Here is a 24,056-nt window from a genome sequence, read left to right as displayed (position 1 = left end):
TGGAAATTACCACAAAACTATAGAGCCCAGAAGATAACCACAAGCTTGAAATCACAGAGAAATTTTGTTTTTCTTTTTTCTTGATTTTTGTTTGCTGTTTCATGAGTGTGAATATTGCTTTTTAGTTCTTGGTCTTATCTAATTTTTTACCTGAAAGATTATTTTCTCTGTAGCCTCATTTATTTTTTTTTCACCTCTGTAGTTATCAATTCAGAAAGTTTAACTATGTGGCTTCTGATTTCCTCTATCTCATTGTTCCCTGGACTTATCTTTGGTTGGCTGGAGATCTGGGGTTGTGTTTTGCTTCTGCATCTTGTCATTTTCTAGTTTTTTGGTTTTGTTTTCTGAGTTGTTGCTTGTAGATTTCTTTTTTTTTTCTTTTCTTTTTTTTTTTGGTGCTAGGGATCGAACTCAGATCCTTCCACTTGCACAGCAGGCAGCAAAACCACTGAGCCAAATCCCCGGCCTGCTTGTAGATTTCTTATGGTATGTAGCTTTATCATTTATATTGAAGTTTCTTTAGGAAATGTCTATTCTTCAGAGATGTCTTCTTGGTATAAGTGGTTCTTGGTTTTTGTGTCTATCCTAAGATTCTACTGTGCCAATTTAAGTGTGTGAGGTTGCTATCTATCTAGCTCAGCACCCAGTCCTTTGGTACTGGACTATGGCGATGGTTGTGACCCCAATCACAGTGTTGTCATATAAAGAACAACAGATTACAACAGGTATGACCATCTTGACTAAAGTAATTCAGTTAGCAATAACAACATCAAGCACATCATAGCAGTTGACACACTGTGGTAACTGTTGGTTTGGTACCTTTATCTAAGCAAGCTCTGTTTTATAACAAAATTCAACATGAACTAGGCACTTGTATACAATGAGTTTTCCTTTAGTAGAGTGATTTTTACCCTGTGGGGGGACATTTAAGAGGGATGGGGACAAAACAGACATAAAAGAAATAGTAGAAGCAAGGCTGGAGGGCACAGGATGAACACCCAGGCTTTGGAAGATTGGAGAAAAAGGCAGGAGAGAAATAGTGGAGAAGAAAGCAAAAGAATATTGAGGTGAACCAGAAAGGAGAGACACTGTTCCCTCACATGAAAATACTATAAAAGCAAGAAAGATAGTTGGGGAAAGAGGATGAATAGAACAAAACAAAAGGTAAAAAAATAACCTAGACAACCACACACACAAACCAAAACAAAAAAAAACAGAAAACAAATCAAGAAATCAAGCAATCAGAGAAAAAGGAAAATAATAAAATTCCTCTGGTATCCACAGCTCTGTTAGAAACCCCAACAGAGCCCAAAATTGAGCTGTGTAACCCCAACCAGACTGCAGTTGGTACTGAGTATGGGGCTGATTTTGGCCTCCAAATGTGGGGGCTGTGGCCATTCTTCAGCCAGCAACTTTTGAGATATTGCCCAGGTGGCTTGCACATGTCTCCTCACTGAGGCTGTTTTCATGCTGCTCTCTTAACTGTTTTGATGCCCTCCGGTGGAGCCAGGCCAAGGGTGCTTCTGGGTTGGTGCATTGTCCCTCCTGGACCCTGCTGCTTCCTTATTCCACTCCACTGACTAGTTACATGAACTGGTTGTATGGGAGGAGGGGTGCCCTTGGCCTGTGGCTGGCTAAGGTTGTTTGCCTGCTGCCTGTCACAGGGCAGGGTGGAGAGTCCCCTTCCCATTACCAGCCAAACCGCTTGCCCATCCTGCACCTCTGATCAAAGAACAGGGAGACGCCTCTAGTCTTTAGTGGGGAGGGCTAGTCTGGGTAGTCCCAAACACCTCTTCTCAGCAGCATTTCTCTGAATATGCTGTCCAGCTGCCTGTAGTCTACTGTAAGGGAGCTCTTCCCTCTTCCACTTTGGGGCATTGGCAGTGCGGCAGCCATAGGGGTATTTGGGGTGCAAGCCCCAAGCTTTTTGAAATAAGATGGTGACCCCACCTCCTCTGTTCCTGTGACTATGTGGAAAGACTGTTTCCCTGCACTCAACAATTGCTGGCTCTGGGAAGGGCCACTCAGGAAGCAGTGTCTCATGGTCTTGTTGCTATCTCCAATTACATAAAATTCTTTTGATCCAAGTCCAGTCTGTTTTGCAGTGTACAGCAAAATTGTTTTTGCTACTTCCCTGAGGTGCAGCTACACCGCACTGCACCTTGAGGTCTCCATCTGCGTCACTGAGTGATTTCTTCTGTAGAAATGGATCTTATTTTCTTCTTTGTCCATTGCCTTGGGTTCCCTGTGCCCTTCACTCAGTTTGCTCTCCAAGTTGATGTTTTCCACGCTCCAGGGACTTTGTCTTGAAGAAACTGTTGCTGGTACTCACTGCTCTGCCATCTTCAATCCTTGTTTTTGTCTTTTCTTTCTTTCTTTTCCTCTTGCCTTCACCAGTCTCCCAAAGTGTAATCTTCCTTTATCCTTCAGCTTTGCTTCTAATCGCTTTTACTTCTTTTATTTCCTCTTATCCCCTTTATATTTTCTCTCCTGAGGATAAAATCACTCTATTGAAGGAATATTTACTGTATGTAACTTTCTGATTTTAGATTTTGTTATATAACTAAATCTTGTACTCACAGTTTAAGGTGGCACATTAAAACTTAACCACAGTTTGTCATTTACTAGACTATACCTGATACGCTTATTATTAATTGCACAACTTTAGCTAAGGTGAAATAGTTGTGGTCAGTTGTTCTTCCTTCTTTACCAAGATGGACTGGGGTTCAGAAAGAGTACCATAGGCCAGGACCAGAGAACTGGGTCCTAGGCCAAATAGGCAGCAATTTCTCATCCCTAATAAATTGAAGAGGCAGGATCTTGGGACAGACCCAAAAGCAAGAAGCCAGCTAGACCTAGAAGACTTCTCTGAAAAGTAGTTATTTCCTAAGCAGGTCTCAATATTAGTAACAAAGCTATCTACTTATAAGCAGTTTACAAGCATCAATGCAGAAAATAAATTTTAAAAGAGAAAATGAGAAGGCATGGAAGCAAGATGCAGCCTAAGACCTCCAGTTTACCCAAGACAAATCCAGGGGGCACTGAGATGGAATCAGGCAAAAGACACCCAGCTAAACTTTCTGAAATGGTAGCAATGGAATAAAGCTCTAGAGACTTTAGGAAAAAACAACTCAATTTCACAACCAAAGAAAGGATGACCATAATGAAGGACATGGTTAGTGAATCTAGAGTAGATGCAGATAAAAAAAAAAAATAGAGGAACTTAGGAAAGTGATGGGAACTATGAATGCCCAACATAGGAAAGAACTAGATTCCATAAAATAGGTTCAAACAGATATCCAGGAGATAAAAAAATCCTATTGAATGTATATGCAGCAGAATCAACCAGTGTGAGGATAGAATATCAGATCTAGAAGACAGGTTTGAGTAGTGGTCATCAAATGACTTATTAAAAATAGCAAGGGACCTTGAAAAATTAATCCAATAGCTGCTAGATGGTGCAAAGAAGAATAACAAGACTGATAAGAATCAAAGAAAAATCAGAAGGTAGCACAAAGGACATACAGAACCTGTTCACAGAAGTAATGGCAGAAAATTTCCCAAGCATGGAAAAAGAAATTGACATGCAGATAAGTAAGTCATACACTGAAAACTCCAATTAGCCATGATCAGAAAAAAACTACACCAAGGCATATAACAGTCAAGATTCCAGAAATTCAACACACGAACATAATATTAAAAGCTATTAGAGAAAAGAAATTAATCACCTATAAAGAAAACCCCATCAGAATTACAGCAGACTTTTCAAGTCAAACTCTCAAGGAGAGCTTAAAGTATTTTAAGCCCTGAAAGAAAACAACCTCCAACCCAGATTGATGTACTTCACAAATTATGTTTCAAAATTGATGGAGAAATAAGATGTTATCATGATACAGAACACATGAAGAGATTCATGATCGTCAAACCAGCACTCCAAAAAATTCTGAAGGAAAAAGACAACAAAGATAGCAATTCCATGAATCCTAATAGAATGAATCCACCAGGCAAGGCAAGTAATTAGAGGGGAAAGGAGAACCAACAATTGGAAAATAAGGATAAGTCAATAATCATCAATGTAAATGGTCTCAATTTACCAATCAAAAGAAACAGATTGGCAGAATGGATCAAGAAACAAGACCTAACAATATGCTACATGCAAGAAACATTTAACTCAAAAAGAAATGCATAGACAGAGTCAAAGGATGGAAAACATTACTCCATGCCACGGGAACCCAGAAAATAGTGGGTAACTATTCTGTTTGCAGACAAAGAAGGTCACCACGTACTTGTTAAGGGAATGATCCAGGAGGAAAAGATAATCATAAGTATATCTGCACCAAATACCAGTGCATCCAACTATATAAAACATTAAAGGACAAGAAAAATCAAATACGCACTAACAGTTCTAACGGGGGACTTCAAAACCCCACTGTCACAAGTAGATAAACTAGACAAAAAAAAATTGACAAAGAAATACAAGAGCTGAACCAAACCTTTGAACAAATGGACTTAGTAAATACCTACTGAGTGTCCTCCCACAACAATACAGTCTTCTCAGCTGCACATGGGATCTTCTCTAAAACAGACACATATTAGTCCATAGAACATGCTTAAGTAAATGCAAAGGAAATGAAATTATCCCACTCATTTTCATATAGTGCAATTAAATTGGAAATCAATGGCAAAAGAAACCACAAAAACTGTATAAATACCTGGAAATTAAATAACACCCTCCTGTACAACCAATGGGTCACAGATGAAATTGAAGAAATTAGGCAGTTTCTACAATTAAATGATAATGCCAACACCACCTACCAAAACTTAGAGGACACAAGGGAAATTTATAGCTATGAATTCCCACACTAGAAAAACAGCAAGCTGAAATAACCTAATTTTGAACTGAAGCTTCGAGAAAAATAAGAGCAAGTTAAACTGAAAGCACGTATAAGGGAGGAAATTGTAAAGATCAGAGCAGAATTTAATGCAATTAAGAAAATAATACAATCAACTAAAGAGTTGGTTCTTTGAAAGATTAAATAGACAAACCCTTAGTCAACCTTATCAAAAAAAGGGCCGGGGATTTAGCTCAGTGGTTCCAGTGCCTGCCTCGAAAGCGCAAGGTCCCGAGTTTGATCCCTGGTACCAAAAAAAAAAAAAAAAAAAAAAGGTGGCGGGGGCGGGGGGGACTCAAATCCATGCAATTAGGAATAACTAGGGTGAAATCACAATAGATCCTGAAGAAATCTAGCAGATCATCAAAACCTACTTTGAGAACCTGTTTTCTAATAAGATGAAAAACACAGAAGAAATGGACAGATTCCTAGATACATATGAAGTACCAAATCTGAATCAAGAAGGTCTAAAAATTCGAAATAACCCAGTATCAGTCAATGAAATTGAAGGCATAATTTAAAAAACTAACCTCCACAAAAAGCCAGGTTCTGATGGATTCACTGCTGAATACCACAGGAAATTTAGAGAAAATCTAATCCCAGTAGTCCTCAAACTCTTTAATGAAATTGAAAGTGAAGCAGTACTCCCAAACTCATTCCTGGAAGCAAGCATTACCCTGATACCAAAACCAGAGAAAGGTTCAACCAAAAAAGAGAACTACTGGCTAATCGCCTTAATGAACATAAATACAAAAATCCTCAATAAGATATTGGCAAACAGAATACAACAAATCATCAAGAAGATTATATATCATGACCAAGTAGGATTCATCCCAGTGATGCAGGGATGGTTCAACATACGCAAATCAATAATGTAATACACCACATTAATAGAACCAAGGACAAAAACCACATGATTATCTCAATAAATGCAGAAAAAGCATTTGACAAAGTCCCACACCCACTCATGATAAAAATCCTACAGAAAATTGGAACACAAGGTATTTATCTCAATCTGATAAAAGCCATCTATGATAAACCATCAGCCAACATCATACTAAATGGTCAAAAATGGAAAGCTTTCACTCAAATCAGGAAGAAGACAAAGATGCCCACTATCAACATTCATATTCAGTATAGCTCTGGAAACATTAGCCAGAGCAAGTAGATAAGAGAAGCAAATAAAAGGAATAAGGATAGGAAAGGGAAGAAGTTAAATTATTATTTGGAGATAACATGATAATCGACATAGAAGACCCCAAAAACTCTATCAAAATACTCCTAGATTTAATAACCAAATTCAGTAGCATAGCATTATACAAATTTAACACTCAAAAATCAATAGCATTCATGTACACTGATAAGCTCACTGAGAGAGAAATCGAAGAGCATATCAGAAAATGGAAAGATATCCCTTGTTCTTGGGTAGGAAGAACCAGTATAAAATGGCCATACTTCCAAAATTGTTATACAGATTTAATGCAATCCCAATCAAAATACCAGTAGCATACATCACGGCATTGAAGAAAACAATCCTAAAATTCATTTGCAAGCAGAAGAGATCTAGAATAGCAAAAGCAATTCTGGGCAATAAAGGGAAGGCAGGAGGCATCATAGCTTGAAATTATATCACAAAGCTACTGTGATAAAAAGCATGATAACTGGCAAAAAAAAAAAAAATCCCCCCCAAAACAGACCCAAGGATCAGTGGAACAGAATAGAAGATGTAGAAACAACTTCAGACATGCTCAGCTACCTTATCTTTGACAAAGAAGCCAAACACCTTCTATGGAAGAAATCCTTAATAAATGGTGCTGGGGAAAATGGCTTTCCACATGCCAAAGATTAAAGATAGACCCATATGTCTGACCATGCACTAATCTAAAATTAAAATGGATCAAAGATCTAAATATTAAAAACAATCTGCTAGAAGATAACATAGATTAAACTCTTAAAGACATAGGTGTAAACAAAGACTTATAAACAAAACCCTGATTGCGTAGGAAATACTACAAAGAATCAACAAGTGGGATCTTATCATATTAAAAAGCTTTTACACAGCAAAAGAAACCACCAACTGAGTGAAGAGAAAACCCACAGAGAGGAAAAACTTTTTTGCCAGCTGTTCTCAGACAAAGGACTAATATCTAGAATATATAAAGAACTGAAAAAAAGACCCCCACATTTAAAGTCTCAATCCAATAATGGGCATCTGAAATGAATAAGACACTTCTCAAATGAAGAAGTAGAAATGGCAAATAAACATATAAAAAAATGTTCAGCATCACTAGTTATTTGAGAAGTGCAAATTAAAACAACACAGATTCTCTTTCCAACTAGTAGATGAGACAGGCAGGTGTGTGTGTTTCTCCTTGCAGAGCAAACTGACAAGAGTTCACATCGAAGTAAGAATGCAGCTCCCAGTCCTAATCCCAGGCTCTTCCTGGAACACTTGTTGCTCCAACAATATTTTCTACAATCATAAATGTTTTTAAATGTGCAACTTCCTCTTTTGAATTTATAGAATTAAATTTATTTAATTCTATAAATTATTCTATAAATTCTTTAAATTATAAATTTATTTAACTCTATTTATTTGAATTAAGTATTTCCAGTAAAGACCTGTACAGCAGCTCCCTCTCAGCCTCCTGTTACTGTGTTTCATCGCCCCTGCATGACCAGGTCTTGGGACCAGAGCTTCCCAGCCCCAACCAGGTCTGTGGCTCCTACCACAGGCCGAGCTATCAGCTCTGGTCTTCGGGTCCAGTCTTGGGTAAAATGGCACACACATCTTCAGGCTGTGAGCAAACTGACTGCTCCCGTGCCCAGCTCGGGACTTGCTCGTCACTTGCGTGGCCTCATCTGTACTAACCTAATCAGACTTAGTGTTGTGCTTTCTATACCTCAAAAGCCACTTATGATTTCAGCTTTATCATGCATAAGAAAGTATGATCCAGAGACAAGATGTGGCTCTGTGAGAGACTGCTCGCTAGCACATGCAAGGCCTTGAGTCTGAACCCCACCACCACCACCACCACCAAAAAAGGATCCTTAAGTCAGAGCTGGGGGCCGTGTCCACAGGATTGGCTGTTTATAATTACAGCTGTTCAGATCCTTGATAGACAACCATAAGGCAACTGTAGTGCAAGCCTGTAAATTATTAAATAAGCTTTGTGTAATTTCAGTCTCCCCTAATAGAATAGTTGGTATATAATGAAGAAATGGTTCCACAGTTAGCCTTAATGCAGGACAGCACTTCAGCTCTCACGGCATCTTTTATGCCTTAATAAATAACTTCAGGATAGACAAAGGAGTTGTCTACAAAAACATCCCTTAACCATCCAGGCAGCCGATACCCAGTGTCTACTATGTGTTCAGGACCAATGTCCATTAGAATGTTTTCAAACTTTAACAAAGTAGCCAGGCATGGTAGCACACATTTGTAACTCACGCACTGCGGGGGGACTGAGTCTGGAGGACTGCAAGTTCAAGCACATCCGGAGTTTGATCCCCAGTACCAAAAAAGAAAATAAAAGAAATAAGAAAGGGCTGAGAATGTAGCTCAGTGCAAAGGCTCTGAATTCAATCCTCAATGCTGGAAAAAAACTTTTAACAAAATAAGTGTGTGGGGGGGGATAAGAATTTACTCAGGCCATAAGAAGGGTGGATGCCTGAAGAGATCTTTAATCTGTGTTATCTTTGTCCATTTACCGAGGCGGCTGATTGTTCCCAACACTGGCAGTCAAAACTAAAATCTAGCAGAGCTTTTCCTCCCCCTTCCCCTGAATCTCACTGTGCAGACGCACGCACACCTATCACACAGCACACAGGAGGCGAATGCTCTTATTGCGAGATCTCAGCGTCACTCCTAGCCTTCAAAGCACTGAGTATCTGAACTGTGCCGGGCGGCGCCCTCCCCGGCACTTCCTCGGGAATGGGCCTTGCAGCTGCTGGCTTGTTGGGTCCTTGAAAGAGACACCGTGGTGCTGTGATCCTCCACGGGGCAGCGCCTGCAGGAGGAAGCTCCCCAGGAGCGTGCCACGGAAGACAGCTCCAAGAAGTTGGGCCCCGGAAACACAACCCCAAACTCTGAAGGAAAGAGGAAAAGGAGTCGGGGGAGAGGGAGGGGGAGGGGAGGAAGTAGCTTGTGACGTCTTTGTCAACGGACAGGCTGCCAAGCCCCCAAAGGCCATTTTAAACGCTAGATTAACAGAGATTTGTTTTCCTGCCCTCTCGCGCGCCACAGTCTCAGCCTTCACACAGGTTTCTAAGACGTCTTTTAAGTTAGGGCTTAAAATGGGCCATACTTTGTTTTTTGGTACCGGGGATCGAACTCTGGTCCTTGCGCTTGTGCAGCAGGTGGCGAAACCACTGAGCTAAATCCCGGCCCCAAATTGGCCATACTTTAATTAAATGCAAATCTGTTCCTTTTTGGGGGGGGGGGGTACCAGGGATCGAACTTGGGACTTTGCACTTTCAAGGCAGGCGGCAGCACCATTGAGCTAAATCCTCGGCCCCTTAAATGCAAATCTGTATATAATAAAAACCATGCTGTGGTTTTTTTGCGTTAGTTTTTTTGTTTTGCTTTTTGCAGTGCCGGGTATCAAACTCAAGGCTTTGTGTATGCTAGGCAAGTACTGTACCCCTGAGCTACACCTTGCCCATGCTGTGGTCTTTAAGTATTAAGCATGTGTGTGTGTTTAGTATCAATCTGAATGTGTTACAGTGAAAATGCCAATTCATTAAAAACACATCAAAGCTCATTAAAAACATAACTGAGTTCCTAACAGCATGTTTGTCATCCTTTGTTCTCTAACGTACCAAGGGTTTGCCTTATAGGGGTCCTGGAAATGTGGACACAGATGGAAGTCTGTGGAAGTCTGTGAACTGGGTACACTGAGTATCACTGACTTGGGCCATAAACTCCTAACAGGAGCAAATGACACCAGCTAAACAAGCAAACAGAAATGGACTGAAATTTAATGCTCTTTCGCCAAAAAGCAAGAGCTAGGAAATACATAAATATGATTTTGATTGACCGGAAGGTCACCAAAAGACCACCAGAGTAAGGTCCTCCTCAGGCTCATGGGACACACGCAGTGTGCAGCTCCTCCCTGCAGGGCAGCTCCAGAAGCTCTTCCTGTGTCACACAGGGGCCAGCACTGCTCAGTGTAGGGGCAGGGACAGTAACCCACAAAGTTCAAAGGCAATGCTTGGGATTCTGATCTGGATAGGGTCAGACAGGCGTGTGAGTTTGTTATGCAAACTGGGCATTGCCTCAGTCATAAAATGAAGTGAAGTATCTAGACTGTCTTTGAACAGAAGTGTTGTTACTCCCTTACCTGTTCTCTCTAGATTGTCCCCTGAACTCATTAACATCAAATGATTTCTTGTTTAAGTACTTATTTGTATCTTAAGATTATAATAAGAGAAAGAAGTGTACTCTAAGAATGTTAACAGTCATTTAGGTTTTGAAGTAGAATAAGGTGGTACATTTTTTAAGTCAAGTGTAAATACATCATCTTAATCACCAGGACCTTTGGTTGAAGAACCAAGCTGTGTCCCTTCAGCGTTTGTGGGCTCACTCTGCATACACGTGGCTTCACCTGGCCACTCCTACTTAGGAAGAGAAATATAGAACCACAGCAATTCCTAAGAAAACCTGGTCTAGGGCCGGGGATTTAGCTCAGTGGTTCTGTTGCCAGTCCTGCAAGTGGAAGGACCCGAGTTTGATCTCTGGTACCAAAAAAAAAAAAAAAGAAAGAAAACCTGGTCTATATATCAAATTAAAAAGCTTCCGTACAGCAAAGGAAACAGTGAAAAGACAATCTACAGAATGGAAAAAAATGTTTTGCCAGCTATTCCATGGACAGAGGACTAACACCAAGAATATATGAAGAACTCAAAAATAATGAGACCTCCAAAGCAAACGACCCAATCAAAAAGTGGGCAACCAAAACGAATTGACACTCCTCAGAAGCAGCCGCACAAGTGGCCAATAAATACCTGAAAAAATGCTCATTATCACTGACAATCAGAGAAATGAAAATTAGAACTACGCTCAGATCCCATTACCCCAGAAACAATGGCTACCATCAAAAAAATCTAACAACAACGAATGCTGACAAGGATGAGGGGAAAAGGAACCCTCCTACATTGTTGGTGGGAATGTAAACTAGTACAACCACTATGGAAATCAGTGTGGAGAGTCCTCAAAAAACTAAAACTAGAAATCCCATTTGACCGAGCTATCCCTCTCCTAGGTACCTTCCCAAAAGAGTTAAAATCATATTACGGGGCACATGCATACCCATGTTCCTAGCAGCACACATTGTAATAGCTCTATCTTAGAAACAGTGTATATGCTCATCATCAGATGAAAGGATAAGGAAAGTGTGGAATTTATACACAATGGAGTACTACTCTGCCATAAAGATAAATTTGATCTGTAGGTACATGGATGCAAGTTGAGAACACAATGTTAAATAAGACCCACAGCTTAAATATCACATGGTTTCTCTTATACGAGAAACACTGTATGTGTATACACACACACAAACAGAAAGAGCAAAATAGAAGAGATAAACAGGAAGGAGAATACTTCCCCAAATTACATGTTCCATTGTTTTAAAAGTATTTCAATGTTTGCTTTCCTTCACTTATACTAATTATCTTAGTTTGTTGAAAAGAAAGTTTATGTTATTATCTGTTTCTTTTTTGTAAGAATACCATATCTTTTGTTTAGGTCTCCTACTGAGTAACTACTTTGAAGGTAACAACAGTACAGTGCAATAACTAGTGTTTTGCTCTTATTTCATTATGAAAGTTTCATTTTTTCATAAAATGATAAATAAAACCTGATTGAGAACCTCTGCATGCTTTCTTTGTGCACTAAGATGGTATGTTAGCCCTGAACTCTGTCTCCTTGAGTCACATTTCTTGTGTGAATTACTGTACGTTACAAGTGGACCCTTGACTTATGAATTCAATTCATTCCCAAGGGTTGGTTGTAGCTCAAGTTGGTCAGTGAAGGCTCAGGCTCCTCTACACAGCCTTCAAAGTCTCTCTCCTGTACACAGGCAGATCTCAGTGTCCTTAAAGAGACATTGCCCAGGATTTCTCAGTTAATCTCACAGGAAAGGATGCTGTCACGGTCCTTCCAGAACTCTTTAAGGGTTAACTCTGTATCTGAGGTCATCTGGAAGCACAAGCAGCCGGCATTAAGATGGTAACTGAAGACTGTTCATAAGTTAAAGCTAAAATTCTGGTTGTAACCCAAGCGGTTTGTACGTCAGGCCAGTTGTAACTCAAGGGTCCACTGTATACATAATGAAATGTTTTGAATCATGCTCACTGTACTTCATAAGTCTGATTCATAGTCCCCAGTCACTGAACCTAGGGAGGTAGAAGAGCTTTTCCCTCCTGTATTGATTCTAGTCTTTATGTTATATAATGAAACTAATTCAAATATTGAACACAAGCAGGGGGCATAAATAATAGAAGAGTATTGAGTGCTGTCCCCTGAATTAAATTCCAGGCAGCACTATGTTTACTTCGAAACACTGAAAAGAACCATTGCCAATACGGAGACATGGAGACACAGTGTTCAAGCACACTTGGACTCTAGGTCAAAAACCACAAAGTCACAAAGTCTGCTATGTAAAGCTTAGTAAATCTTTCACAATACTTAGGCTACACTTCTTTCCACGAGGAGCTGTTTTGGTTGCTGCTGTCTGTGACTGCACGTCAGGATTGGAGGAGGAGGAAAGGTACACTTACACACGGGGGAGTTCTGGTTTTACCCACTGGATTCTCACCTACCCAGGGAGGTTCCTGTCAAGCTCATCTCCTTGCCACACCAATACCCACTCCCTCCTCCTACCCCTCTTTAAATTGGGGCACACCCTCCCCTTCTCTCCACCCTGCGCCTTTCCCTCTTTCCTGCTTACACCTGAGAGGGCAAGCCCTATCTCCCCCATGCAGACCTCCCCGAAGTCCTCTAGCCTTTCCCCTTCTTGAACTGGTGTCTATTTAACTGATATATGTGAGAGCTCCTCGAATGAAGATTAAAAATTCCTCCTGGGCAGAAGTCACTTTTCCTTCCGTTGCTCTGTACAGAACAATCTCCTGCACCAAGGCACTTCGGCCCGAAGTGTGTGGGATGCTGGGAGGAAGGGTGAACTTCACAGTTCTGCCTGCGTCAGGGCGCTTACAAGCAAAGGATGTGAACCTGCAGTAGTGCTTGGGCCAGTTTCATTTGACCACTGCAACGTACAAAGCGTTCTGAATTAGGATACCTCCAAGCTGGGCATTCACTCCAATTTACAGGTCTCCCTTACAGTCTTGTGTCTGTTACCCATCCAGCTTCGCTAATTTGTTAGTTAGCTCCTAGGAAAACAATTTTACTTTTACAGCTCTTGATTTGAAACAAAAAAAGATTTTGTGGTGCTGGGGATTGAATCCAGGGCTGCACACATGCTAGGCAAGTGCTCTGCCACTGAGATGCATCACCAGCCCAACCCTTAATTGTTAAGGAATAAATTAATTCTTAAAATCAGATACTGACTAGAGTTATTAACTACTGCCAAAACTTTCAAATTATAATACCAATTATAATTGGTGGTATTTTCCTCCACCAATTTCATGCATGTTGTTCACTGTATACTTGCAATGGGAAATAGGCCCCAGTTAGAAAATTCTCAAATCCAAAGGCAGATGGTATATTAATTAATTAGAGAAAGAAAACAGAACTGCTCAGCACCTGTTTGCTGCCTTAAAAGCAAACGAGCTTCAAGCTGGAAGGGCTGGAAACCTCACTAAGATGCTCTGAGGGGCAAGCACGAGGGATCACTTTAAAGAGCCCGTCTTCACTTCACCTCCACGGGGCCCCAGCGAACCCACAGGTGTGAGCACAGGAGCCGCCTGATAATCTCCAGAACACCTGGGGCGAGGGCTGATGTCTCACACACAACTCGCTCCCCCGAAAATGTTTTTATTTCTTAAAACTGAAGAAAATAATTCGAGTTCTTAAGCATTACAGGCTATTTAGCTTGACACCAATCTCTGGGAAATTCTTAATCTCTGGGAAATTCTTACTCTCTGGCAAAAAGACTGTCAATCACAAACAGGGAGTATGGGGTGGGGTGGGGTGGCAATTTCTAGGAATTACCAGTTCACTAAGAAGCATTCATTTTTAATTCACATTTACTTTTTGATACATTAGGGGATATTCAGGGTTTATTTTTAGCAAGGCACTGGATTCAAATTTTTCTCATATTCTTATGAAGTAGATTGACCTATGGACTAGAACAGTTTATGGATCCAAATATACTGATTCACTGAAATAAGACAGTGCTGAGTTCAACTGATTCATTCATTTGAGCAATATCTACTGAGGACAAACTAGATTTCCAGCTAGTACTATAGTGGTGCATTCAGTACTTGGAATTTAACAACTATCCTGAAAGGCAGATGTTTCTAACCACATTTTATTGATATAGAAAAATAGTTTCTCAAGATCACAAAGCGAGCAGGTGTCAGGGCCAGACTTCAAAAGCGGAAAGACTTCCCGACACTTGAGCAGTGACTTGAGCGTCTGGTGAAAACTCACCAAGTGCGCAGAATTAACACGAGGAACATCACAATCAAGATTAAAACGTATCAAAAGCAGGAGAAAAGTACAAATTCAAGAAATGCTCAACTGCACTATTTAAAAGTTAAAGCCTACCTTGACAACAAAGTTGGTGGGGGCATTTACTTTGGAGTATTTGAGGGTGGAAATATACTCTTCTTCACTCTGGATTAGTTCAATTTTGGGCTAAGTATCTTTAGCACAAAGAAGGGTCTTTGGTATGGAAAGATACAAAATGATTATTAACGATAACATGTACCAACTTCTGGGGCCCTATGCTAAGTACCTTATGCACATTATTAATTTCATTCTTACAACAACCCTCTGGCAGACAGAGTACACTTACTACAATCCCATTTTACAGAACAAAATAAAATAAATTTTAAAAGGCTCAGGGATATGAAAAGGAGAATCGTCAAATAGACCTTTGTAAACTATTTTTTGGTCATGGACTCTTTTCAGGCTCTTGATGACAACTTTAGATCTTTGCAGAAAAACTTTGCATATAATTTCAAAAGTTAGAGGGCCCCTGGCAAAAGCGCGACTACTGGGAAACCTACAGAGAACAGCTGGAGGGAGCGGCTGCCAGTTCGGGTGAACAAGGCTGCGCTCAGGGGCGGGCGGACCCCTGGGCCGCGCTGCGCTCTGCCCCAGCCTGGCCAAGCAGAGCGCCGCTGGTCCTCGGGAGCGCTGTGGAGGAGCTGGCGGAGCGCGCCAAGGGCCGACCATGCTTTACAAGTGCCCCTTTGCTAAATGTCCTGGGCACAATTAAGTAACTTTTGGAATTTTTGCTTCATGTCAAAGTAATGTTAAAAAGTGAAGTATTTTCCCAAACCATTCTGCTTTACCTAAATAATGCTATTTCCCATTTCTTTATGACAGCTACGTCAGGTACTAGTAAACACCCCATCCAAAGGAAAAAAGGAAATTCCAACTGTTGATTTGGGGTCGATTTCTACTTTGCCATAATAAAGCCAGATTCCTTAAAGATAAATATCACATGTGTCAGATCCTAAAGAGATGAAGTCTTTGACATGAAACCAGTGGTCTGTAATTTTTCGCTGACTGCTCTGTAACAGGACCAGATCGAGGCGCAGGGGCAGTAGCCCCGAAGGCTGGAGTAGCTCCGAGCCCTGTCTCCCGGCGGGGTCTCCTGCGTGCCCCGCCTCGGGCTGGTGCAGCGCCTCCTTCGAGGGCCAGCCTCCCTCCCTCGCCCTAGCCGACTCCGGCCCACGCCGCGCCACTCCGCGGCGTTCCGGGCGAACCCTGCATGCAGACCTCCGTTTCCTCCTCGGCGGGGAGGGAGGGGCACGAGACACTCGCTTACCGCGGGGCGCCGAGGCTGGGAGCCGGCTGTGTCCCGGGAGCGGCGGCGGGGAGGGAGCTGGAGCCGACGGGCGCCCGGGAGCAGGGCGCTGCAGCGGGGAGCTCGCGGACGGACGAGACGCGCCGCCCGCAGCCTCGGAAGCCCGCCCACTTCGCCTCGGCCCGGCTCGCGGGCCCGGCGTCGCGTCCGTCCCGTCCGTTCCAAGGGCAGCGCCGGCTCCAGCGGTGCAGGACGGGGCGTCCTTCCGCGCTTCCGGCGCCTCCGCTGCCGCGCCCGCCGCGCGCTCCCCGCGGGTTCGCGCCCCGCGCCGGGCCGTGCGGGGGACGCGGGTGGCAGCTGAGGAGCGCGAGTGCCGGGCGGGTGGCTCGGCCTGGCCCACGCCCATGCAGGGATGCCCGGTGCCGCCGCCTCACCCCTGCGCCTCCCGTCCCGGGCCACCTGGGCTGCAGGCGTCTCCGAGCGGCCAGGCCGCGGACCCCACGCCGCACGTCTGCGGGCGAGGCGGGCGCAGTTGCACTTCGCTGGCTCCGCACCTGGGCGCGAGCAGAGTGCTAGAAGCGCTCCGACCGAGAGGACGCGTCCGGCGCGCCTCTGCCCGCCTTGCCACGTGACGCCGCGTCTGTCCAGCCTGACCCGCCACGGTGACAGCCCGAGGAGGCCTACAGGAGGCCCTTATGAGCCCGGGCTCTACAAGAGGTCAGCCCCGCGGGCCGGTAACTGCCGACCCCTTCACCTTCACGCGGGGGCCGAGTCCAGCTGCAAGTGAGCAGGGAAGACTGCAGCTTCCAGGCCAGGGCTGCGGATGGCGGAGACGGCACGGGACAGCGAAGGCCAGGCCCGCCTCGTGGGGCAACTAAGAAACGAGTGATAACAATATTTGAGACCTCCACTGAATCAGCCTTACGCTTTACTCTGCTTCAGTTAGCTAAGGTAGCTTTTGTATACATATTAGTAGCCCAGAAATGTAATTTTTCATCAGGCTGATGTGATTAATGGAATTGAAGTGGGTATATCCTGACAGTCATCCAGTTAACTGAGTCGTCTGATATACGTGTGTGTGTATAAATGTTTGATGTATACAAATAATTATGCTAAGATAGGACAGATATTTGGCTCTCTGTACTTCAGGACACCACTCTTAAGTATGGTCAGACCCCAGGCTTTCCCCTCAGGCCTACTTCACTTGTCATTTGCTTCGTCTACCTGCTCCAGCTTTAGCACTTTGTAAGCTGCTGCCGGAATCGCCCTTAAGAGGCCCTCACGCACCTCACACACCGAGAGGCAGGTGATGTCTTCTGGAAAAGAGAAAAGGAAATTTGTTTGTTTTGCCTCCTAGTTAGCAGAAGGGAAAAGTGGGCGAGTGACCAGGAAAGCACCCAGGTACGTGGACATAACTTGTCTTTCACTTAAGTTCAAGGACACACTGGGCCACCTCTCCCAGGCGTCAGTTTCAGAGGCTTTGCTCTAAGAGTGGCGCAGGCCATGGGGAGCACAGAGCTCCTCGCCGTGCCCAGCCTGGAGACCCCGCGAAAGCAGGCCCAGCGTGGGTCTGGTAGGAGGGGCTGTGCCACTGCAGTCTGTCCTCAGGAGTGCAGGCCGAGGCTCGGGGACGCACACAGCCCTGGGCGCACCTCCACTTGCATTTCTGCTCCAGGCTCAGCATCACAGCTTGCGCCTCTGCAGGAAGGGAAGCCCCTTGCCCTGAGGACTCCAGGCAGGGTGGTGATGTGACCCAGTCCCTGTGAGGAGCGCTCTGCACCCTGGGGCTCACTTCTGCCATGGGGCTCCTCCCAGCACCCCAGAGAGTCAGGTCGGAATTTGTTTTCTGATAACGGAATGTTGAGCTCAGGCTGTGAGTGTTCATTCACACAAAGGCGTGGGCATACCGTCTGTTCAAGAAAGGCTGCAAACCACAGAAAAGAATAAACAAATATTCTCCCCACCCTAACCCAGAAAGTCTCTCAGGTTCTGAAAAAGAAGCCAAAGTCAATTGGGCAGGTGGAAGAAAATGCAAACACTAACTCAGCTAACTGAGGAGACAAAAGAAGAGCCCTTTGGATTTGCACCCTGCTAGAACTAGGTGTGTCCTAGGAGAAAACTCATTTTGAGATCCTACTTCCTCATTTCTCATAGTAAACTGGTGTAGGGGAAGAAAAACTTTTAGTGGTTATTGAAAAACATAAGTTACTCCTACAAATATTTTTTTCACTGATCCAGGTTTTATGTGCTGTTTTTTAAAAAAATATATTCAGGCCAAGATGGTCTCTTTAAAAGAGTGCACTTATCTTGCATGTGCTAAGATTTTATTTAGATTTGGCTGAGAGAGCCAGATATCTTCCCTGAGTAGGCGACAACAGGCAGATTTTCATATCAGATCCTAGATTAGGGTTTTAGGATGCCAAGCTTTAAAGACCCAGAAGCAGAAGTGGTGGGTTGATTCTTTAACTTTTTCTGTAGCCAAGACACCAAAACCTGTTTCTTGATGGAGAATGAGCTGTTGGTGTGAAAACAGTCTCATTCTTTTTTCCTATAAATGCCTGCACCCTTCATGCTACTCCCAGTTGTTCCTGTGCCCAGGCAGGTGTCAAAATCTCGTGTGCCTTCATCACTCGGTGGTGAAAGCCCTCTTGCTTAATTAATATTTCCCAGGATTAAAGACGGATCGTCAGATTACCTGACCTTAACACGGGGCCAATTTTTATGTGCGAATAAAGTGGATAAAAGACATTGTCAAAAAACATAAATATTGTAACAATCACTGCTCCAAAATTTATTATTTCAAATTTCATATTGTAGTGCATTTTTTGTTTTTTTACTTAGGGCATATGTGCTTTTCAGAATGACTCACTGACCGGATTGTTAAAAAACAATCTGTCCCAATTTGATCAAAATAGTTCAGTTTCCCCCCTGGAATTCTGGATTTTTCGTGTATTTATTAGCTCACAATTTTAAAGTCAAAGCAGCTTAGTAAATGGTGGCAAGAATAACTACAGAAGGACTAAGTTTATGGAGGGGAAATAAGTTGATGAGAAAAACAAAGCATCTTCTATGAATTCTTTTTCTCAGACATTGTGATAACTCAGGCCATTATATTTTTTCATATGGATTACTGCCGTGCATTTGTTTTATGCCTCTAATCTCTATCCTCACATTCAGTGTTAAATCTGTTTGATTCTAGAACAATTTTTATTACTTCATTTTTAACGTTTAAGATCTTTCAGGGGTGTCTATTGTTTATCTTACCAAATCATCCTTGCTGGGCACCAGTGGGCCCCTGCCTTCCTAGCTTTTTCTCTAAAATTCATTTTCAAACTTAATGAAATCACTGTCCATTGAGTTTATACACTTGAAGTAAATGGAATTTTTTTCTGGCCACAAAAGTAAAATTAACTACTAATCATACACTTTAAAATAGAAGTGAAGTAAAAAGAAATCACCTCAGAGGCAAGGTTATTAGCTAAATCCTAGGGAACTAAGAATGTAAGAGAAAGGCTAGTATTTTTAGTTTTAAAAAAATGTTTGCAGTAAACATTGATTACACTTGTAATAAGAAAAAATCCATTGAAATGATTTTCACTTTGAAAAGTTGAATGAAAAAGTTGTAGAGTACTCTAAGAACTATGATCATTTTAAGGAGTTCTTGGGTGGGAATAGCTACTAATGTCCCTCTGGCTTTCATTTTCAGGTCTTTCTTGGACCTTCAGTAAAATATTTAGACAGTATGAACATTTCTCTGTTTATCTTTTTTCTATTTTGTTTGCTCTCTTCTAAAGGGAGTTCACGTCCCTGGAAATTGTTACTTTATCTGATCTGGAAATACCCAGGTTTTCTGTCCAAGAAATTCAACATACTTAGTCTCTGGTCAACATACGAGACCCCCAACCAGCCTTATCTAAGAACTGGGATTGATTTTCAAAGTCTAATTTAATTAAAGTAATCAGAAAAGATTGAATCTACCTAGGGTAAGTTACTCTAGAACATACTTAAAACAACTGTATGATCCAGAGGGGCTGTTCTATAGTTAATGTTAGTATCTTCTGTATGACCAAAATTAAAACTCATCCATATTCCACAGCCCAACTATGGGACCAAGCTAAGGGTAAGGGGGAGGAAACAGAAACGGGAAATTAACATTGCTTGGATTAAATCACCCGGAAAACATGTAATAATATATGTATATAGAGAGATGAAGAGATGACTCACTTTCATCCTCTTAGCGATACATCATTGGTGGAGAAAAATCTACACCGCATCTGATCAGAAGTAACCCAACTAGGACTCATCCTTGTAGGACTGCAATGGCCTAAATGTTTGTGACCCCCAAATTCGTATGTTGAAACTGTAATCCCTAATGTATTTGGAGATGCTTATGTCAGGAAGGTAGAGCCCTCGTGATGGGATTAGTACCCTTAGAAGAAGATCCGTGAGAGATTGCTTCCCCTCTTTCTTTGTCCATCTTGTGAGGACACAGCAAAAAGACAGCATCTGCAACCAGGAGGAGGACTCATGGAGCCCAAGCATGGTGCCACTCTGATCTCAGAAGTCCTACTCTCCAAAACACAAGAAACACATACATTTTATAGTTTAAGCCCCCCAGGTTATTTTATGTTTGTTACAGCATCCTGCGGTAAGACAAAGATGGACACCTTCACTTTGTGAATACTTTTGAATAACTTTTGTCTTCTGATATTCTCACCTTCAAAGACAATAAGTGCTGTGGCAGCCTTGATTTATTTGTACAACTTTAAAGCTATTAATATTCTTTCCAGAAAGCCTCCTGTGTAGCAGTGCTAATGCCTGAAAACCATTTTCCCTTCTTTGAGCTATCCAGCTAATATGCTGTATCTCAGCCCAAACAAGTTAGTCCTGGGCAGTGTTACCAGGTAGGCCAAGTTACCCCGCGTCTCCAGCGGCGAGTGCATATTACCTCATGGAGCAGCTGATCCCAGTTCACGATGCCCAGTGCTCCCTCCACAGATGTGCTGGGGCAGAAAATGCAAATGTCTCTAGTGTCTGCTCATAAGAGGCCAAACCACCTATTTCTCCACTGTTCAGACCTCAGATCTTCTCTCCATCTTGTACCTCACAGCAAATGCTAGCCAACTGTGCTCAGTGAAACTGAGAAAGCCAGGCCCTGCTCTTCTGCAGTGCTGTTGGAGAGCCTGCTGCTCCTAGTGAGGTGGTCCCTTTCATCTAAACCACCTCTCCATCCTGAGCTGCAGATGTGAGACCATGCTGCAAAGCTGTGGACCTCATACATGAAATGACATCTAAAATTAAAATATTTTATTTATATTTTGGCCCGGAGTATTTTCTATGTAGACAATCATGTCCAATCTGAAAGATTTTTTTCCTTTCTACTCCTTTATCATTGTTTTTTGTTTTTTCTTACCAGCTGTAACTGAACAGAAGTAGCAATTGAAGCACTTTCGGTTCCTGATTTTAAAAGGCATGTTTCTATGTTCTACTATTTAGTACAGTGTTTGCTATAGGATACAGCAGTTTGGATGAGAGGGCGATCTGGCTGCGACATCTGTCACCCCACTGATTGCCAGGGTGGATTTGGCTGATCTGGGTGTCCCCTTCCTCACTGCTCCATGCACATCCCTCCTGAAGCTGTGCGCTAGGTCCCCCCAGAGAGGAGGACTGAGGAGGACAGAGGAGGACCATTTGGTCAAGGGAATACGAGTAACGGTGCTCCCTGCTAGAACCTCCAAACAAGCTTTCAAGGATATAGCAGTTTTTTTGTTTTAATCAGATTAAGGAAGCTCCCTTCTATTCATCATTTTCTAAGGTAGTTTTTCATGAATGGGTGATTCATTTTTCAATGCTTTTTTTTCCATCTGTTGAGATGCTCAAATGATTTCTCCAATTTGATCTGTTAATGTGATAGATTTTTAAATGCTAAAACATATTTTCATTTTTAGCATAAATAAAACTTGGTTATAATTATTTTTAATAAATTGAAAACATTGGTTTACATATGTTTTCTTGGTAGTTTTGAATTATATTCATGAATGGTATTGGCTTATAACTTTTGAAATGGCTCTGTATTGTTATTAATGCTATAGTAGCTTCATAAAAATGAATTAAAAAGTTCTCTATTTACTTTAGTCATTGAGCTGTGATAGGAAAATCTGTTTTATAAATGTTTACCAAACCCTACCAAAAAATGAAAATAAAATGGGTCTGGGAGATTTCTTTTTTTTTCTTGGTACCAGGATCAAACTCAGGACCTTGTGCTTGTGAGGCAGGCAGCAGAACCACTGAGCTAAATCCCTGGCCTGGGAGATTTCTTTTTAAATTCCTTCATATATTTAAGTTTGTACTTCTTGAGATAATTTTGGAAATTTGTGTTTTGCTAGGCAATTAGCCATTTTCCCTAAGTTTTACAATTTATCAACATTAGGTTGTTTTCTATTTTAAATAACTGCTATATATGTTTCTCTTTTCATTTCCTAATATTAATTTCTTTTCCACCAGCGCTGCTTACATTATGTTCTTTGTTCTAGATTTCAGTTCCTTCTGCTGTTAGTACATACTTGAATTAATCTTTCTGTCACAATCTAAGTAGTAAACTGAATCTTTATCTAACTATGACTTTATCTGATTTTCTTTCTTAGATATTTTAGCTGGGCTTATACATTTAAGCTGATCAGGATCCTCTCAGCCTTTTGAAGCATTATTCCACTCCCTCAATTCCTTTGAATGCACTCTTCTCTCATTGCCTTAATATTCATCCTTACATGTGGCTCAATACAGTTCTACAACTCAATATGAACCTCTAATTACTGTATTCTGTTTGAAATTAGAGTTACTTATATCTGAGCACTAATATGTCATAGAACCTGAAAATGTTCAATTGTTATCTCTTTGACTATTTATTGCCTCCTCCCATCTTAACTAGAATTTCTCACAGATATATCCTGGATCTTCTCATTTTATTATCAACATCTCTTAATTATTCATATTTTCCATCTCTGTATCTTTGGTGCATACTGAGTAATTTCTGTAAATTAGAGTTCTATTTTCAGTTGTATCTAATTCCCAACTTAGCTCATGGCTTGAGTGAATTTTTATTTTTATTACTTTACTTTTTTCACTTCTTAAAATCTTGTATTTTTTAAATTTAATGTTTTTATTACTATGATCATTCTGGCTCTTTTTTTTTTTTGTACCTTTACATAATGGATCTTGGGTCTTATTTTTTCCCCATTCCTAGCCCTCCCTTCACCCCCTCCACCCTTCCCTATTTACAAAGACTTTATTTCCATTTTTTCCATTTCTCAGCATTTTTTCTTTCCCTTCTTTCCTTTCCCCTGCCCCTCCCACTACCCCTACCCCTTTGGACCTTTTCTTCCTATTTTGCGTTATCGATTATTCATTCTAATCATTGGTACATTTTAGGTATACAATATAATGACATTCATCATTGGAAATTTGCACCTTTACATCGTCTCTCTTGGTTCTTATTTTTCACCCCTGCCCAGCCCTCCCTTCAACCCCTCCATTCCTCCCTATTTACAAAGATTTTGTTCCTATTTTTCCATTTTCTCATATTAATCCCATTCCCTTCTATCCTTTCCACTAGCCCTCCCACTTTATTCCCCTTTGCCCCTTTTCTTCCTATTTCATATTACCTATTATACATTTAGTCCTTATTTACACTTTCAGTTTCTCACACCAGAGAAACTATTCGGTATTTACACATGTGTGTCCTATTTATTTCACTTAAGAGTATCGCCTCAATGTGCATCCACTTAGCTATAAATGTCTCTAATTTCTCATTTTTTATGGCTGAGTAGTACTCCATTTTATGAAAAAACCACATTTTCTTTATCCAGTCTCCAGTTGGTGAGCATTTGGGCTGTTTCCAAGTTTTAGCTATTACAAACTGCGCTGTTATGAACATGGAGGCACATATATCACTGTGGTATGATTCTTTTAATTCTTTGGGGAAGATCCCCAGCAGTGGAATAGCAGGGTCAAATGGGACTTCCAGTCCTAGTTCTTTGAGGTATCTCCATACTGATTTCCACAGTGCTTGCACCAGTCTACACTCCCACCAGTAGTGGAGCAGGGTTCCTCTTTCCCCACAGCCCCGCCAGCATTTGTTATTGGTTGATTTCATGATAGCAGCCATTCTTTCTGGAGTGAAGTGGAATCTCAGTGTTGTTTTCATTTGCATCTCTCGAATGACCGGTGA

General features: G+C 41.8%; 1 protein-coding gene across 5 annotated transcripts in view; it reads right to left on the bottom strand.

The window, feature by feature from the left end:
* Positions 1-24,056, bottom strand: part of Akap19 (A-kinase anchoring protein 19) — a 204,635-nt gene that overhangs the window by 10,001 nt on the left and 170,578 nt on the right. The window contains exon 2 of one of the 5 annotated variants that reach the window (XM_087210713.1): positions 17,054-17,145. The exons of 3 other annotated variants lie outside the window; for them this stretch is intronic. The gene's annotated coding sequence lies outside the window, so the exon portion shown is untranslated. Of the gene's footprint in view, positions 1-15,850; positions 15,971-17,053; positions 17,146-24,056 lie in introns of those variants that run through there. One more of the 5 variants, XM_087210712.1, reaches the window with a different exon arrangement.

The sequence above is a fragment of the Heterocephalus glaber genome, unplaced genomic scaffold, assembly GCF_053883595.1.
Source record: "Heterocephalus glaber isolate CG9 unplaced genomic scaffold, H.glaber_assembly_v1.0 deba00001190, whole genome shotgun sequence".
In the NCBI taxonomy this organism is placed as follows: Eukaryota; Metazoa; Chordata; class Mammalia; order Rodentia; family Bathyergidae; genus Heterocephalus; species Heterocephalus glaber.
This window is presented reverse-complemented; position numbering and strand designations above follow the sequence as displayed.